The 6000-nt window shown below is 31.5% G+C and overlaps 1 long non-coding RNA gene across 1 annotated transcript in view; it reads right to left on the bottom strand.

Moving 5' to 3' along the window:
* Positions 1 to 242: 242 nt before the first annotated feature.
* Positions 243 to 6000, bottom strand: part of LOC114261794 (uncharacterized) — a 29312-nt gene continuing 23554 nt past the window's right edge. Inside the window, exons 2-4 of the long non-coding RNA XR_003629110.2 lie at positions 3758 to 3951; positions 2770 to 2835; positions 243 to 1081 (exon numbers count right to left, since the gene is read on the bottom strand). This is a non-coding gene — a long non-coding RNA (uncharacterized LOC114261794). The remainder of the gene's footprint in view (positions 1082 to 2769; positions 2836 to 3757; positions 3952 to 6000) is intronic.

Below are 6000 nucleotides of genomic sequence, written 5' to 3'. Positions count from 1 at the left end.
AATAACTGAAATTGTATTAATCAAAATGAATGTCACTTGCTACAAGTTATATAAACTTAAACAAGAACAAAAACTTGAAAAACACACTGATCAATAGAAAAATAATAACAAATTATCACTGATCTACTCCTAGAATGCTAAGTTGTTACACCTAGATAGAAACTATTCTTATGATCCACGTTGTGTGAGTTGTGTTGGATGTCTTTCTTTGTAGCTCTCTTGACTTATTTATAGGCTCAATTATATGAGAGAAACAACGAAGTAATCAAAATTCATGATTTCCTCAACATGCCATAATTTTCTATGTTTTTCTCAATGTCATCTGTGTCCCATGTTTGACAGGAATCAGTTTGCAAATTTTATGCTTTGATCTTGTCTTGATTTCTTGATTCAAGCAACTAACTTTTAAATGACCGCAATAGCTAACTTTTCTAGCCCTCCATTCAACATGTTATCATGCTACATTATATCACGTTCTTAACATACTTGTTATGTCATGTCAGCATACCTTTCGACATGGATAATAATAATAATAACAAATGTGTCCAATGTTATTATTTAAAAATAATCTATAATTTCAATCAACAAACCATAATCAACAAGTCATAATCGACAAAATATATATATATATATATATATAGTCTCACCAGTAACCTTACCAGCAAAAAATAAAATAAAATAAAATATTAAACCAAATAACAAATATCCATTAATCACCACCAAGAAAAAACAAAGAAAAAGAAAATAGTTTAGTTGATTGTTAAGTCGAGGGAGGGAGGGACATGAAATGTGAAGGGCCATGCTGTAGTGTCACCCAACGAAAATAATAGAGCAGCAGTTGACACATGGTCCCAGTCCGGCACACTCGCCGGCTGTCTCCTAAGAGGGAGAAAGGGTCAACTTCAGCCGTACACGTGCCACACGCCTATCGAGCTGCTTTCGACAGTCAACCCCGCAAAGAAGAAGAAAAAAAATGAGCGTGCGGCCCAGGGGATTATGGCATTGTGCTTGGTGAAAGAGAAGATGATTTTGGAATGTTCACATTTCTCTCTTCTTCATCCTCAGATTTGTGTCGGTGTTCCTACCCCAAAACAAACCATTATATAAGGGGGTTTTGTCATCACAAATCCTATACCTCACTAGTTTTTTTTTTTTTTTTTAAACGTATATAAATTATTTTATTTTATTTTTGTTTAAAATTAAAAAAAAAAATACACTGAAAAGAAAAAATACTGAACAAAAATTAATGACCTATTTGTTTTGATTTTCAAAATCTATTTTTAGAATAAATAAATAAATAAATAAAATATTTATCATTTTATATAATTTTACCTTTTGATATAATTCTACATAAATAATTTTTAAAAATTTAAAAATATCTTTTTGATATTTATTTTTGTCAAGCTAGTTTTTATTTTTTCAAAATAATTTCAAAAAATCAAACTAAACATAACCTAAATGTTTATGTCAACTATTAACTACAAAGATATTATTTTAATTTATGTGTTATTTAATATACAGTATGAGTTTATTGGATGGGTTTAGGATTTTAATATAGTTTTAGTACCTCTTTCCGACGTAATCAAAATATATATATATAGTTTTAGTACCCAACTTGGAATTGAATTTTTAGGCCCAACTAATATTATATGTAGTTGGTATGCTTATTAATATCTCTAACATTATTACAAATATTAAAAATAAAAATAAAAAAATCCAAAGCAAACGTCCCATAGAAATAATATTCTATTATGTTGTATTAACAAGACTTATTTTGGGCTAATCTGGAAAGATGGTAAAAAGTCAATTTTTGGCTTTTAACATATTTTGAGTTATATCATCTCTCTATTTTTTTACACATTTTTCAAAAAGATAATTTTTAACCAACTCTCCAAAACAAGTCTTACTTTCTATTTTCCATTTGTTTAAATGCTTCAAACTTATTTGAAATTTAAAAGATTAAGAGGAATATAGAACAATCATTGAATATATCGTCACACCTTTCCCTCTCCCTTGGTGGTATAGTCTACAACTCTTTTAATGCTACAGTTGAGTTACATTAAAATATTTGTCAATTTCTATTTAATATCTATTAAACTATATTTAATTTGTATTGTGTAACTGAACACTTAAGTTTTTTTTTTTTTTTTTTTTTTTTGAGAACACTTATGTTAGTATGCCTTGGTTTTGTTTTTCTTGAATCAGATTATCACTAAGTTTACTGTTCACTAATTCCTTTGTTCAATTTTTTGTTAGATTATGAATCGGAATTTGGTTTTTAATAATTACAGTGGTTTGTTACAATTTATTCAATTGTTATTTAGTATTATAGTTTTGGATTTTTTGGTATTTTTCCCTTATTGTAAATTGAATTTTGCTAACTATGTAGATAAATCATAGTAGTTATATATGTAAGCAAATTTATTTATTTGTCAATAATATCTAAAGGGCCCCATGTTAAGCCTTCACTTAAGGCCTTAGAAAACACAGGACCGGCCTTGTTCATATGTATTATCCAATAATAAAATAAATAGTTGATTATGCTCGGTTTAGTTTTCATTAATGGGGTTAGAGGAGTGAACTAGGTAGACACTTAATATTTGCCCATTATATACAAAACACTTACTAATTAACTTGCCTTGAATCTAACTTTCAGTTTATCAAGTAGAAGATTAGGTGAAAACAATATTTTGAATGAGTTAACAATGAAATACACATGACCACTTAATCACTCAATCAGTAAGCAAATTAAAGCAAAATGGTACTTACTAGTCTCTAAACCTTCTTCATGTCTGAGCTCAAAGTTTCTTCGCTAGATTTGCTTCATAATGAGAACTGCCAAATATAATATAAAGACATTTAATATTTCTTCCTTTAATAACCATAAATGTAGCAGCTATTGCAAGTAAAACAAGAAAACATAACAAAAACCAAGTAGTTTGTATCGCATGATGAACAGTGTACGAGCATATCCTATTACAAATAACACATTCACCGTGAAAAATAAAACATGATTATGATAGATTAAAATTGATTATCAAACAATATAGTTTTTGTATACGTAACAAAACATTACGACCACAAATTATGGGAATTAAATTTGTGGTTGATCTGTCACAGATTTGGAAGACTAATCTTAGTACATTTATATTTTATCTTGCTTCCTTGTAATTCCATGGCCTCATGGTTACTTCTCAAATTTTATAACTCAATTCCACACAAACTACAAATACATCAAGATTATGATTCATCTTTATCCATTTCACTCTACTTCTTTCCTCTTACCATTCCCCATTCTATTTCATTTTCTGCAATCTGATTTCAGTTTTTGAAAAATACAGAAAATTTGTTTGGCAAATGATTTCTATAAACTATTTTAGGGAACATTCATGAAAACAACCACTTTTTAGGAAGCATAAAAGGTTGTTTTTTAAATTTTGAAAACTTCTCATTATTTTTTGTTTATGAAAATAAGGAAAACAAAATAGAAGAAAACGGAAACACAACCAAACAAGCCCTCATGCCTACATGCATGCAATGTATAGAATCCAAGATGTTTGGTGGCCACAACAAATATATCTTAATAACGACTATTGCCTTTGCTATAATCACAAGATATAAGATAATCAGTTTTACACGTTTCATATGGGTTGATAATGACAAATCACACATGGCATGTTGCCATGTTTGTTGACAAATCATCCAAACATATATTTTGACTGGATACAAGAAATGTTAACAGAGTAGAAATTCTTACCAAAGGTATGGCCTGGTGGTGGAAGACATGCCTCCTTTCGGCAAAACAATGTTAAAATATGACCAAGCCTTGTGTCCACTTTAGCCAGTAGCTTAGGAAGTAGTAATAAATTACCACATTCATCAAATTGGTAACGAAGAAAAGGTCACTTGAATATCAAACTGCATTCCTATTTGCTGATGGGAGCTGAAAATCTGCAGCAACAATGACCAATCGAACTACATTAATCAAATGGAACACTATTTACATTATATTACTTGTTAAAGTTTGTGTCAGTCGTAAATTATAAAGTATTATTTCCATCACATGCATTATGAACTTTTTCCTCCCCCCAAGTACCAGGAGATCATATATTACACCTAAAAGTGTCTGGATATGCTGTTCCTTTCTCTTCTTTCTATGACAAAGGTTTCTTAGTTTTGCATGCTATTTGTAAAAAGGACTGCCCATATTATAAATAAATAATAATAAAGCAAAATTATAAAAAGAGGTCAGTTTCAAGGTCAAGCAATCATAATCTCTTGCTTCCTTAGATGAAAACAGATTCTCCTGGATTTACAGACAGTTAACAATACAGCTCCTCATATTTCATATCAAATATAGTCTTTAAGTTGTGGACAGTTCATAGTATTATTAACAATCCGATAATAATGAGAGTCGTATAATCAAACGTCAAAGAAACTATAGATATACATCAATTATAGAAGCCTACTCATGGACCAACTTCACACATGATATGTAACATTTCCCAAACATGGAAATGCATGAATCCAACAAAGAAAGAACGATTGAACCTAAAGTCTACTTTTGCTCTGGACAGATCATAGTGATCATACAACAAAAGTTAAGTCATGGTCAATTTTACACTGTAACAAGAATATCTAGAAATCCCACTACATAAAAAGGATGCTGCAATTCCATATCTTCTGAAGATTTGATCCTTCCAGATTGTTTCATTTTGTTCCCCTCTTATCCAAGATCACACATTATTTGTGGAGAGTCTATTTATGTGACTTTCAACGTCATCATAATAATAAATAGGATGATTTAATTATGATATCCGTCAACTTAATTTCTTCCCTCCATTTTCATGGATAATGATTTGGCTCCAAATTGGGAAATTGAGACTCATTTTCCCTGTTTGCAAACCTTTGTTCATATCTACCCATTTATATCAACCAATATTAAAACTTTTATCCATCAAATTCCATGCAATTAATACCACTCTTACAAACTGGGGCTAGCCCACTTGACCGGAACCTCTGCAATCACCCTCCCCCAGACCATGGTCTCCCATGCACCAAAAAAATTAATACCGCTAAGACATAGGCCAAGGAAACCTGGTTTTGAAATTTTTTTTTTTTTTTTTCTCTTCCACTGCCAATTAAATAAAGTACATTTTTTCACAATCTAAGTGGATATTTCAGAAGGATAGGATTGTCCACAGAATTATTAAAGGCTAGTGGAAGGCTCTGGCGATAACACCTAGTTTAACAACCAAACAGTTGATTAGTGGGCGATGTTGGGAGGGTGTGTACAACCCAAACAAAAGAAAAAAGATGTTGGGAGGGTATGATAAAGGTTAGAAGGCATGAAATAATGGATCAAATGAACAAAGTACAACAGTACCTTTGTCACCTTAATGTAACTTTAAATATTAGGAAACTTTTACTCCTGATATGGGCTATGAAGTTCATGACCAATCTAAGCCTGTAGTATGAGAGGGACCTTTCTGGCCATCATTTCATGTAGCCCTCCTAGCCAACAGATGGGCCATAATAGCCAACACTAGCTTGGCCACAAAGTACACGCACGAGGCATCTCCATCTTTTAGAATACTATTGCTGTCATATGGAGGGGTCAGTGCCTTTTGCGTTTATTTCTTGGTTTGGATCATGAATTTGGAAAAGAAAAGGAAAATGTGAATGAAATATAAGCTACATGTCCTCTCTATTTCCCTCACCTTTTTTCTCCTCCTTTTCAAATCCCTACGCAATTTCATGATCCAAACATAGCCCTACAGAATAATTTTTTATCAACTTTACAAAGAGGGAGAGGAGGAAGGAGCAAGAGTCCAGCAAAAGTGGGACACATATTTATGTAGGAGTTGAGAAGTGAACATTAGCCTAACAGGGTTATAAAAATGAGGTAGTTTGTTTGGATGGGTTGTAGTGGTGACTAAAGCTTCCAAATTCCAATAGAGAACAGTAAGAGAGAGAGAGAGAGTGGACCAGACTTGAGTG

The sequence above is a fragment of the Camellia sinensis genome, chromosome 7 (assembly GCF_055761805.1).
Source record: "Camellia sinensis isolate YWXY chromosome 7, ASM5576180v1, whole genome shotgun sequence".
Taxonomy (NCBI): Eukaryota; Viridiplantae; Streptophyta; class Magnoliopsida; order Ericales; family Theaceae; genus Camellia; species Camellia sinensis.
Note: the sequence above shows the minus strand (reverse complement) of the source record. Positions and strands in the feature narration are given on the sequence as shown.